Source organism: Megascapheus bottae, chromosome Y (genome assembly GCF_031878675.1).
Source record: "Megascapheus bottae isolate mThoBot1 chromosome Y, mThoBot2.hap1, whole genome shotgun sequence".
Taxonomy (NCBI): Eukaryota; Metazoa; Chordata; class Mammalia; order Rodentia; family Geomyidae; genus Megascapheus; species Megascapheus bottae.
Genome location: NC_143548.1, coordinates 6,817,133 through 6,830,655, shown reverse-complemented (window position 1 = coordinate 6,830,655; position 13,523 = coordinate 6,817,133). Strand labels below are relative to the sequence as shown.

Here is a 13,523-nt window from a genome sequence, read left to right as displayed (position 1 = left end):
TACTTTAAAAAAGAATTAACCCACTAAAATTAGAGATGTAGCGCATTGTGCAAACATAACTTGCCTCCTATGCACAGTCCCTGGGCTCAAATCTCATCAACAGAAAAAAAGCAGGAAGACATTATAAAGCAAAAAATGTAAGATGTCCTGACAGTCATACGTGAAGCCTCACAGAAAAATTATTCTTTAACAAAAAATGAGACCAAGTACCACAACTGTTAGTGATGATAGTTTGTTATCCAAATAAACACGAATTACCCATCGAAACCAAACCTCTACCCTCCATCTACAGAAATATAGGTCCTCTCATTGGCGGAACAGTGTGTTGCAAATGCTTACATTAATAATCCTTACCTCCACCCAAGGTCAGTGTCTCATGACTGCAATCCCAGCTACTTAGGAGGACTGCGGTTCAAAGCCAGCATGGGTAGGAAAGTCCATGATGCTTTTAACTCCAATTTACCAGCACAAAGCTAGAAGCAGATCTGTCACTCAAGTGGTAGATGCAAAGCCCTGGGTTCAAGTCCCCCTTCTGGCACAAAAATTAAATTAAAAATACATAAATACATAATGGGGAGGACTTTAATTCTGGTGAATCCTCATGAATCAAGATTTGTGTCCATACCAAAAAAAAAGGTCCATAAAACACTTTGGTCACTTTCAACATGTCATCACTCAACTAAGATTCAGTTAGCAAGTCTTCACCATACATGCTCTACCACCAATGGTAATAGTCTCATATACTATAATAAATACTGCTTTTCTTTATAAGCCACCCACCCAGGCTTATTCTCCTATAGTACAGCAATACAAATAAAGTAAGATATCTCATAAAAATAAATGCCAGTAAGTTGGAGAAGAAGGAACTCACAGACTCAAGTGTGTGTAACACATATGTATGTCACATAGATGATTAGACGTAAAGCATCTATCATGTGGCATATATATATATATATATATATATACATGTAGTCCATCCTATGATACATAGGGATGATATATACATATAGGGCTGATATGTACACATGTATCACATATATATATGCATACTCTACACATAATGCAATTTATGAACCAGTCTAATGTGGTAATCTATTTTTTAATATATCAGATTCAGAATTGCCTAATGCCACATACATTTCCTGGAACTGACAAAATGAACACTGACTTCTTTAGTACACCCTGTAGTCTCTTTCCATCTGAAACAATTCCTATGTTTCTTTATTCCTTACTACAACCAACAGCTAATTCAATCGAGACCGCTTGTTTTATAGATTCATTTTATTTGTTTCCTCAGTGTTATATGCATAATAAATCTTTCTAGCCAAATACAATAGAGGTGGGGAAAATGAGAGTGATCAAGGATCTTATTTTACTTTCTATATCATAATGTACATCACTCTTTTTCCAGAGCGTTTTGAGAGTTCCACAAAAAAATCTCTTCTTACTTTAAAAGACACTACTTTTGTGTTATTTTGTTGTTAATATGAAGGTGCTATACAGAGAGGTTACCATTATATAAGTCAGGTATTGAATACATTTCCCTTTTTGGACAATATCACCCCTTACTTTGCTTTTAAAACGAATTATTTTGTATAGCAAACCCATATTACAGCACAACAAGGGGATGGGCTAGAGGACCTGAGTTCAAAGGCCAGTACTACCACCACCCTCAACAACAAAAAGAATCCATGAAGTAAAGAAAAATCCATACCGTACCTTTTTCCTCAACTTTCCTCTGATAGACATAGCCTCCTTACGCCATCAAAACACATTGCTTCTAATCGTTCGTTTTCCAACATTTTGAGAACTTGTGCACACTCTGTAGTTGGGATAAAATTCAACATTGGTCTGAGCTCAAGACCCAGGACCAGTGTAATACATATATACATACATACATTTATACATACTAGTATCACTCTCTGCCATATAAATCTCCCTTGCCTCAGAGAAAGCTAAAACAAATGGCTTCGTTATTAGTAAGTCCTATGTTTACACTATCAACTAGTCTATAAGGTAAAAACACTGTTCAGAGGTAAAATGTCAGATGTTGAGTTCAAGTATTCCTCAAACCATCCCAATGTTCTTAAGAAGGATACTGTTAAGAATAGAAGCCATGGAGATCTTGTGGGAAAAGTAAATACTAAGCATAAAAGTGGGGTAGGAGGGGCTAGGTATTTGGCCTAGGGGTAGAGTGCTTGCCTAGCACACACAAAGACCGGGGTTTGAGTCCTTGGTACCACATACATAGGAAAACACAGAAGTGGAGCAGTGGCTCAAGTGGTAGAGATTTAGCCTTGAGAAATCCCAAGTGCTCAGGGCTTTAGGTCAAGGTCCTCGACTGGCAAAAAAAAGGAGAGTAGGAAAGGGAAATAAAATGTAAGAGAACCTACACAACACTCTATAGCAGAGTTAATCCAGGGAAAATCTGACACATGAAAAGGCTGTCTACACAGCAGTGAGATTCTTTTCTGATAGCTACTGAATATACATGTGCTCCAAACATTTCCAGCATTTGGCAACAAAAAAGGAAAGTATGAAAGTTTGCTCTTAAGTTCCACATCTTACACGAATAAGAAATTCAAAGGCAAATATAGAAAGGCCTTCGGTGATAGAAAAGCATGTTTCATGTGATTGAAAAACGTGAACATTTCAGAAGATGGTGGTCACAGTGAGAACTTTGCAGGAACAGCTAGAAAAGGCCAAACAGAGCCTAAACAATGTAGATGAAAACATCCGCAAGCTCACGGGGCCAGATCCAAATGACCGGAGACCCATCCAAGCCGAACAGCTGGCCATTTCTGGGGGCAAAGGGCGTGGTAGTTTATTGCTGAAGCGTGGATTCTCTGATAGTGGAGAAGGACCCCCAGCCAAATAGGGAGTCTTAAAGGGGCAGTCGGTAGGCTGGGTGGGGAGCATCGGACAGGAAGAGAATCACACCAAGAGAGCGACCCAGAGGAGGAGGATGTCAAGAAGCTGGCACTACAGTCTTCAGCTGTAGCTACCTCCAAAGAACACACACACAGAGACCTCCTTATCCAGGATCAAAATATGGATGAAAAGGGAAAGCAGAGGTATCGATGAATATTTGGCTTGTTGTTGGGTACTCTTCAGAAATTTAAACAAGAATCTACTGTTACTACCGAAAGGCAAAACAGACGTCAGGAAATTGAACAAAAACTTAAAGTTCAGGCAGAAGAAGAGAGAAAGCAAGTTGAAAATGAGAGGAGAGAACTATTTGAAGAGAGACGTGTAAAACAGACAGAACGGTAGCGTTTGGAAGATTGGGCTTCCACAGCTGCAAGAAGAATGCAATGAACATAATGCCAAGATAATTAAGTATATACAAACTAACACAGATCTCCATTTGTTCCATGTTCCTGGAAGAATGTGTCCAGATACCCCAAAACTAATAGAAGAATCACAGAGTCAAATGAATGCTTTATTTGAAGGTAGACGCTCAAGTTTGCAGAACAAATAGGCCTAGAAGGCAGACCATGAAAGAAAAAGAGCATCACCGGGTGCATAATGAAGAACAGAAGCGGGAACAAGAAGTGGGTAAGGTGGCTCAGCCATAGGAAGAATTGGAGGAGACAAGTAATCAGCACAATGATGTAGAAATAAAGGAGGCAGAAGAGGCAAAGGAAGAAGGCATAGTGCATAGTGATGCAGAGAAAGAACAGGAGGAGGAGGAGCAAAAACAGGAAACAGAGGTTAAGTTGGAGGAGGAAACAGAGGCAAAGGAAAGAGAGAAACAACAGGATAGTCAGCCTGAAGAAGTTATGGATGTGCTAGAGATGGTTGAGAATGTCCAAAGTGTAACTGCTGAGCAGAAAGTGATGGAAACTAATCAAGTTGAAAGCATAGAGCCTTCAGAAAATAAAGCTAGCAAAGAATTGGAGCCAGAGATGGAATCTGAAGTTGAGCCAGATAAAGAATATAAGTGTCTTTCTCCTGCAAAAGACAATGTTAGTGTTATAGAAGTGGAGAAGGAACGTGAGGAAAAAGCATTTGAAAAAGAATCTGAACTGCAGCCTGAGCCTGTGGCTCAGCCTCAGGCCCTCCCTCTAACCCAGCTACAGTCTCACCCTCATCAAGTTCATCAACCCCAGCCTCTTTCTCAGCCTGAGACTTTGCATTAGCTGTTTCAGCTCAGGTTATTCAGGAACAAGAGGATCAACTACCTGAGAGGAAAGAGTTTGCTGTTGAGCCTGTAAAACTCGCTGAAGTGCCAGTAGTGGAACCAGTTTTAACAGTGCGCTCCGGAGTAGAAGTCAAAGCAACAGCAGTAATAGCAGTTCTAGTAGCAGTTCAACCAGTAGCAGCAGCAGAAGCAGTTCTAGCAGTGGCAGCAGTAGTAGTCGAAGCAGTTGTAGTAGTAGCTCCAGCACAAGTGGTAGTAGTAGCCAAGATAGGAGCAGTCAAAGAAGTCAAAGAAGTCAAAGAAGTCAAAGTAGAGGCCGGGGACACAACAGAGACAGAAAGCACGGAAGGAGCATGGATTGGAAGCGAATGGATACGTCAGGATTAGAGAGAAGTCACCAATCTTGCAAAGGTGGTAGTGGCAGAGGCACAAGAGGATTGAAGGATAAGAATTCCAGGTCTGACAGAAAGAGATCTATATCAGAGGGTAGTCGACTGGGCAAAAGATCTTCAAGAAGTGAGAGAGACTCAAAATCAGATGGGAAAGACAAAAGGTGTTAATGGAAGAAGCCAGGCTTTCTTAGCCTATTCTTTGCAGCAGCAGATTTCTTGAGTTAAAGGATTACCTTTCCTTTTAAGGAGGATGCTACCTTGAGAATTGCAGGTTGTAAAAAATCTTTTTGGAAAACACAGACTGTTTGTTTACCAGACATTCTTGTACTTTTTCATAATTTTTATTTATCAAAATTATGTGAGGTTCCGGAGTATGTAAAAATAATAATAATAAAAAGATTAACATCTCTTGTCATCTTTTCTAAATATCCTATAGGCTTCAGTAAGAATCTGTATATCTTAACAGGTAAATCTTTTAAGTCTGTTCCCTTCTAATTCTGTATCATACATTGCTTTTATAGAAATAAATGTTCATTTCATTACTTTTGAGGTGCCTTTTTGACCCTTGTATTATTTTCAGTTTTTACCGCTAGATACTGAATAGGCTTAGGATGTTTCTGGAGACTTCCTCACTTACTTGGCTTTAGCTCTCAGGTCTTTGCAGCTTTATAATCATTTACTATTTTTTGATCTCCCTTGTTCATCTAAGCATTTTCCTATTTTGCTTGTCATTTTCCTGATTATGGGAGCATTGTACTTCTGTCTTTGATGTTACCTCTGTGCTAACAGTATATGCGATCTGTTAAACTATCGGTCACTTCTTTCTAAGAAATCTTCTAAACTTGGAATTTGAATTTGTGGTCTTGTCTTAACATTTCTGTGGGCTCTAAATGAAACATGCCAATATGTGTTTTAGACAAGTTTTGCTCAAGGAACCACTGTATGGAAGTATTTGTTGCCATTACAATACATGTGCAAATAAATGTGGCTTACGTCTTGGATGACTGCTTAGGATTAGTAGTTGTATTTTGATAGGTGAGACTGCATACATTGCAAAATGGCCTGTTTTTAGTTCATAAGAACACTATAGCTTTGTATATTCAAGTTAATGGTTTCCAGACTTAGTTTTTTGTTCTCCGCGCAAGTTGTATACGTGTGAGTAAGTTAAACCAACTCTTAAAAACCTCTTTCAGAAATAGAAGAGGCAATCCAAAATTTCATATGAAACAATAAAAACCCCGTGTAGCAAAAACAGTTCTTAGCAGAAAGAACAGCACAGGAGGAATTTCCATACCAAACTTTACACTCCATACCGAAGGTTTATATAAAATTTCTGGATGAATACTGAAAAAATACAAAATGTAAACGTGGACAACGTATCAAAAATTGGGATTAATATCTGTTTCATGCCTAGTGTGGTAAGAATTTCCCCATAAACAAGCCAGGAAAGAGACGGAGATGAGTTGGAGCAGAGAATGGTGAAATGTCAGCAAGCCTCCTTCCATCTCAAGAAAAATGGGTACTTCTCCTTATGACCCAATTTCACAGGAGGCAATAAGAAAAAGGAGGAGTCTTGACAACAATAACAACAGTAATATAATGACAATGATAGTAATAATAAGAGAAAAAGAACAAATGAGAGACAAAAAATACAGAAAGATTCTACCTTACTGAAAGTAAAGGGCTAGGGATATGGCTCCCAGTTGTACAGTGCCTCTCATCAAGCACAGTCACTCAATTCAGATCTCATCTACATCCGGTTTATAAACAGTTTCATACTGGGCTGCATTAGGAATTTGTCCATAAATCAGCTGCCAAAGAGGTGGATATCAGGAGGATCACAGATGTAAAGTTTTGAGACCAGCCTGGACAAAAAAAGTTAGCAAGCCCTGTCCAGCTCAAGACAAGCAGGTGCCTCTCCATTACACAGGAGGCAATAAGGAGGAGGAGCACGTGATAACCATGGTGCTGCTGCAGATGGTACAAATTAAACAAAAATACAGTAAGATTCCTTCCATCTCGAGGAAAAAAGACTGTGTTGCTACTCCTTATGACACTACTATCCGGGAAATAGAGGATCAGTAGTGAAAAGATTCCCACCGGCCTCAACAAAGGACTATCACACAGTTTGAATGTCTCTACTCCAAGTTTGCTATGTTTTAAAGGAGATCCTTTGAGGCTAAACATCAACAAAGGTATCATTAATAAGAGAAGCCTAACTCTAAAAGCGTTACTTACCTTGTCCAGCCTCTTTAAAGACCAACTCTCTTTCTGGGATTCATTCTCATTCTTACCTCTGCGCCTGTTTTTACCTCCTTTACCTGATTAGTAAAAGTAAATGAGAGAATTAACGGTCGCACTCTACCTACTTTTTAAGCGTCGTTACAAGTACTCCGGATGGCTGTACATACAGAGAGGAAAAGGGAAGGGATTTGGAACGGCTACCGCGTAATTTATCGTTTTCGTGATTTGGAGTTCCAGGAGTTCCTTTTATTGCATGCATGCTTTTAGTGTACCTTAAATAAAAACATAATTTGTGATCTGCCAACTGGTTTGGAAACAGCAGAGTGGCAATGGCATGCCTTTGGGATACTGCACTGAACCAGGACGCAAAGGACTGGGGGCCTTATTTGGAAGTGGTGGAACACGGCACGTCTTAACAGGTCTAGGGAGAAATGAAGTGGCATTTCTGCAGCCAGCTGTCAAACACCAAGAGGGTACAGAGCTCTGAGCGCAAGGACATGAACATGGAAAACTTGTTCCGGATTGTGAAGGATGGCTCTGTCCCGTTAAAAATAAACATACACATAAAAAATCACCCTTTTTGGTATTTAAATGCTCACGAAACGATCGGGATAATTCACAGGACCGCACGCGTTAGGTCTGTCTACAAGAGGAAGTTCAGTCGATGCCCACGTCTCGGCTTTTGTGTTGGCAGTGCTTAAATCGAATCTGTGGTGTTTCGGGGGAGAAAACAAAGGACCCTGCTGGTCTTAGTCGCACACTATCCAGTGCTGGGAAAGGCAGGAAAAACCTGGCTAAGTATGCCACAGTGCTCCGAATGTGAAAATCTTACTGTACTGTATGAAGGGCTGACCTCAGAAAACTTTGCTAGAGATAAACCCACACAGGATGGGTGTCGGGCGAGGGTGGGTCAAGGCCCCACCCAGGGCTCGGCTGGAAGTTTCCTGCCATATTGCTAACCATCTATGCGTCTGAGGCACAGACGCCAAGCAGGCCTTCAGGTTGAGAACGACTTCCAGAGAGTTCCCGGAAGGCCCGGCGCCCCACGGGCCAGGCCCGGGCGGCTCCCAGCGGGCCTGAGGTGCAGTCCGCCCTCAGTCGGAGGCAAAATCCTGCATTCTTGCCCAGGAGACCTACACAGGAGGACGCCGGCTGCACCCAAACGACCACACTCGGAAATGGGCCAATCGTCCCGGGGCCTCCGCCCAAGCCCAGTCAGAAGCAGCAGTCAAGCCGGAAGGAGAACTGGCTGTCTCGGGCCTAAGGAGGTTCAAGGCCCGCACACGAGACGGACGAGCCGGCCCGGAACTAGCCGCATTACCTTTATTTTTCGGCATGGTGGGTGGGGGAGACTGGAAGCGCTCTCGGCAGGTGGCCACGAGCTCCCAACACGAACACCGGTTCCTGGTACTGTGTGGTGGGCGGCAAGCTTAAGAGACACCGGAGGCAACAGTGGCAGTTGGCCTGGCTTCCGCTGCCTGGGGGTCATGACCCTGCTCCTGCGCATGCGCAACTCAGTCCTCATGCCAGGCCAGGCCCACAAGGCCCCGCCCCTCCCCAGCCCACCTTTCCCACCCCCCCTTGCCCCAGGCCCTCCTGTGTCTCGGGGAGCATGACCCTGCTCCTGCGCATGCGCAGGTCAGGCCTCAGGTCAGGCCCACAAGGCCCCGCCCCTCCCCAGCCCACCTTTCCCACCCCCCTTGCCCAGGCCCTCCTGTGCCCATCCCCGCCCCGCCCCCTCTCCGGCCTCCACAGCCAGTCCTGCTCCAGGGAAAGTCCCAGACCCGCAGACAAAGGGCCCTCACCACCCGTGCCAAAGAACCGGGCCACACTCCACACATCAGCTCTTCCTCCCGGGACACCTCCACGTTTAACCGCTCCGCACCAGGATTTCCACCTTTGCTGCCTTCTACCAGCCCCACAGGGGAGGGAAGGGCCCCGGGCTCCCCTGTCAGCCCCTCCCTTCCCAAGGTGGCTCCCGGGTTCCTCCTCTCCTCCCCTCCCTTCCCAGGATAACACACAGCCCTCTCCTTCCCCTTCCCCTGCTCACTTACCCATCCAAGCTGGCTCAGAACTTGCACCTCTCCTCCCCTCCCTTCCCACGGTGGTTTCCAGCTTTCTTCTCTTCTCCCGTCCTTCCCCGGGTGGCCCCTAGCCTCCCCTGCCCTCCCCACCCAAGGTGGCTCTGAGCTTCCACTTCCTCTCCCCTCCCTTCCCCCTGTGCCTCCCAGCGCCTCCCCTTCTCCACCCTTCTTCTACCGTCCCAAGATGGGGCCGACTTCCCGCTTCCCCAACCCACTCTTTCTCCCGCTGCCAACCCTGAAGGCATTCCGCTTGCACGCTGTGCCTGTGGGGCCTACATCCAAGCCTCCCTCCCTTTCAGAGTCCTGTGGTCACTTAGGTCCTCTTCTTCCCTTCCGGCCTGAGCCCTCCATCTCAGGCGAAGCTGAATGATCAGACTTGCAGCAGACAAGACCCTGGGGTGCGAACCCTATAGCCTCATGGGAACTAGGACTGGGTGCAAGAAGGACGAGGGTACACAGACAGCGTTCCTGTGACCATTGAGGTCAGACGGAAACTGATGGTTTTGTTACTGCTTTTCCTCACACGGACTAAACACATGGGATACTGCTTGGCTTTCCGAGTAATTCTGCAGGGTGAAGTAATAGTGCAGGATAAAGGAGGATAGAGGCCTGCTTGTCCAAAGGTGGTCAGGAAAGAACCCTAGAAGGTATTTCTGAAACCCTGCACAGTTCAGCCAACAGAGAAGAAACAGAGCTGTCTGGCAACCTGTTTTGGCCAAGCCCAGGAGCCCGTCCTGCAGAAAGCAGGTACTTACACAAACTTCCTGCAAATGACCAGGAATGTTACATTTCAAGGGGTCCCTCAGATTCTGCTGCTATGCCTTGCCCAGCCTGATTTCCTCCTTCCCAGAAGGGAAGGCAATCCTTTGCAAGAGTGGTTTCTAGCTCCACTGTTTCAGATCTTTCTCAAAATTGTCAAAGGAATGCCAGTCTTTCAAATTCTCCTAGCTTTTGGGGCTGCACACTTTGGACCCCTCTCCTTGAGTATTTGCTTTTAAAAACAGTAATGTATCACTCTCTTTAAAGTGTGTTCTTGGTATCAATGACTGCTTTATATTTTAAAGGACCTTACCAAAAATATCTCTGTTCTGTTCTTCATTACTTGCTTTTTTATACATTTAAATTACTCAACTAGTTTCTCTTACCTTGATTGTTACCTTTTATTTCCAGGAATGCAATTCGAAGAGTGCTTACCAGCAGAGCCATGTCCTCAGCTACAATTTGCTTTATATAAATCAAGGGACTTTGGTCTGTGGTTTCCTAGAGATCCTGGAGATTTGCTGACCAAAACTTTAATACTGCTTATTCACACTCCATCTTTCTTTATGCTAGTTATCACAAATTCTGAAAATGTCTGATTGCCCTTTTCCCATACATTGTCCAACTTCTGGTATAGACATGCAGTCTTGCAACAGCTCTCAAAACTTTGCTGGATTCATTTGTACTGCTAAGCACAGTGTGAGCTCTTTTTTCACTTGGGAAGATTAATGGAACTTCTCCCTTGCCATTTGCTTCAAGGGGGGCATGTTTTTCACAAAATTAAGAGAAGGGAAAAAATTGATCACACAACAAGTTGACAATAATTAACTGTAGATAACTAATAAAATTAATTACTACCAATAATTAAGGACTGTGCTTGCTTTTGGAACAGCCGAATTGTGCAATTTGTCCTCCCCCACACCACTTGACTAAAACCAAGAGAAAGGAGGGCTTTCTGTATCCTTTTATTTTGTTTCTGCAGGGTTGTGGGGCTTATTTCTTCCTGGCATTGGATTGTTTTGTTACATGTGCATGCTGGTTCTCTTAAGAGAAAATCTTCAGCAGAGCTCTTAAGGTTCCTTTCCCTTTTAATTCTCTGGTGATGTGTCCTAGACTCCAGCTGTTACATACAATGTTTGAATGCTTAGACTCAGGCCTTGTACTCAGCTTTCAAGTCCTTTTTTTTCTGCCCCTCAACAATAATCAGAATCTATTACAGAACTCATTCCAGTTAATCTTCTTTCAGGCCTGCTTGTCACTTGCTTGGTTTTAAACTAGCATCATGTATTTAGTGTCGTTGTTTTGCTCAGAAAGAAAGATATGTGTGACCAAATGCAGAAGTTCTGAATCAAGCTTCTTCCTGTTTGAAGTAAACTATGAATTTATTTTTTTCTCACAGTATGTCTTTTTAGTGTTTTGCATTTTTTCATAGTCCTGAGACCTATTCTTGAGCTTTCTTCAGGATAGTACTCTACCACTTGAGCCACAGCATCACTTCTAGCTTTTTCTGTCTATGTGGTACAGAGGAATCGAACTCAGAGCTTCATACACCTTAGGCCAGCACCCTAGCCCTAGGCCAGATTTCCAGCTCACGGTATGGTCTTATGTGAGCTTATGTAGGGATTTAAATGTTGGGATTAGGGCTGGGATTAGACTGGGAATTCTGGGGACTGGACCACACTAGGGTAGGTGTTAAAGGGCTTTGAGGGAACAGATGTTGATAAAAGATATGAGTTTATGTCTTTAAAAGCTGGGTTGGAAATAAAACAAGTGACGGATCTCAGAAGTTTGTTGTCCTTGTTACAGGCTAGCAGCAGGCAGGCTTTCAAATGTCTGTGTTTTGCATTGAAATGTGGCATTTCTCTGGAGTATCCATAGTTCATATCTTCCATTTGCTCATTCTCTGTAGCTGATCCTTGGGAGCAAACTTAGATCCTATTCTTCTGGCCTGAGGGATTGCTCATCATCCTAGGGGGTTATTCAAGTGAATTAGAAAGGGAAGGAGCTTGAGAAATAGAAGGTGCTCCACTTAACAGAGTGGGTCCCTATTAAGGTTCCATGCAAAAGAGAGATGGATGGTTTCTTTTTCTTTTCTTGGATACAGGACCTCACTGCATATACCCAGCTGTGCTTAAACTCCAGAATCCTTATTGACTATAAGTGTGGGAGATGATTTCTGATGTCTGAGCAGAGTTTAGGCCAAAGGGCTGCAGTGTCTGAGCTAGGACCATCTGAGTTTTAATTCTCATTTTGAGTTTTGTGGTTAGGAGGGATACTATATGAGTTGACATGTTCCACTCCATATTGTTTTTATTGATATTTTTGTTTAGTTATCTAAGGCCTCTGCCATTTTAATGTCTGTGATACCTCCAGCTTACCTTTCTGTGAAGGCATCATCATTCAAGTCAAAGTATCTCAGGATATAAAGTCTTTTGAGTTTAAGGGAGTGGAGATGATGGAACAGGGTGTTAGGACAGGAAATTAGGCTGGTATTTCGGGCATTTCTTTTTTTGTTTACACGTAACACCGGTCTGGATACCTCACTTTCCACAGATGTTCTTAGAAGCCTCACTGGCAGATCCAGACTTTGTGGTAACCGACTTTGCTAAGAATTCTCGCCCTGCTCAGCTGCACATTGGCTTCCAGGCTGTCCATCAGTTCTGTGCTCAACACAGCAGGGCACCTCAGCCCCACAATGAGGTAGGCAGGTGGGTAGGTGAGCCATTCAGGCTTCCTGGCTTGAAGCTCTGTCATGCTTGTGCTTCCCTCGGTTCTTCCTCCCTACTGCGACTGCCATGGTAATATGAGGGGGTCTCTGTTGGTCTTCCTGACCCACCAGCAGAAGAACTGTTGGCCCTAGCACAAGCTGGGAATGTTCAAGCTGCACTGGCAACCCATTAGGGAAATCTGGACAAAATTGCCCTATGTAGCCATTGGGGGGTTGGCAGAAATATTTACTGACATATGAAGGATGTAGTTAATCTCTTCTGACATCTTCTGACCTCTGGAAACCCTTTCTTTCTAGGGTTTGGTCCTGCTTCTTGTATGTTTATTGCACCCTCGTTACATCTCTCTTCCATTTTCTGTACATGGAGGAAAAGACCAATATATCCCCTTAATTTCTCCCTCATGTACCCCTCTCTGGTGACCACGAGTTACCTTGATTGGTCTAGGCTATAATGAGGATGAACAATTCACAATAAGCAGACATGGCATCATTCAGAAGTCAAGATTGAAGCCGGTAGTTTCTCTACCATCTCATGATGTTACAATGAGTGAGTACAGAATGGAGTTCTCACTATTGTCATGTCTTTGTTCTGTTTGTGATCATTTTGCCTTTCTTTTTTATTTTGTTTAGATTTTAGTTTGCGCTCTTGCCTGATTTCTTTTTCTCAGCCTTTCAGTTGTTTTATTGAACAGTCATATTATAATCTTCTATTTTACAGTCTTTCCTTTTTTCCCCTTTTAGTTCCCTTTTTCTGTCTTTTCTTTTTCTTTTTCCTTTACCTTTTGTCTTTTTTGCTGGTATTGGATGTTGTTCTCTCATCTAGCTTCACTTTAACATCTGTATTGTACCTGAAGGCTTAAGTATAATTTATCTTAAACAAATGCAAATATGAGAACATGAGGCAATGTTGAAAATACGAGAAGTCTTCTCTAAAGATCAGTGTTACGTTGCTTGCATAGGAGCTGTAGTAATTTTTATGCTTTTTTTAAACTGTAATTTGAAACTGTAGAACCTAGAATTAGGTTCTGGTCTCTTAGAATATGTAGTGTAATAGCTATTAATATGCTGTAGTGCTAGGCACAGTGGTTCACATCTGGGAAATAGAGCAAAGAAGATTGGGTCAAAAAGTAAGACCCTGGAAGGTACTTGGGACCAGACAGAAGAACTTTCCA

The 13,523-nt window shown here is 43.2% G+C and overlaps 2 pseudogenes; one reads left to right on the top strand and one right to left on the bottom strand.

Moving 5' to 3' along the window:
* The window catches only part of LOC150040255 (eukaryotic translation initiation factor 1A-like), a 31,748-nt pseudogene extending 23,631 nt beyond the window's left edge, over positions 1–8,117 (bottom strand).
* LOC150040256 (pinin pseudogene) lies at positions 2,660–4,704 on the top strand (annotated as a pseudogene).
* Positions 8,118–13,523: the final 5,406 nt, after the last annotated feature.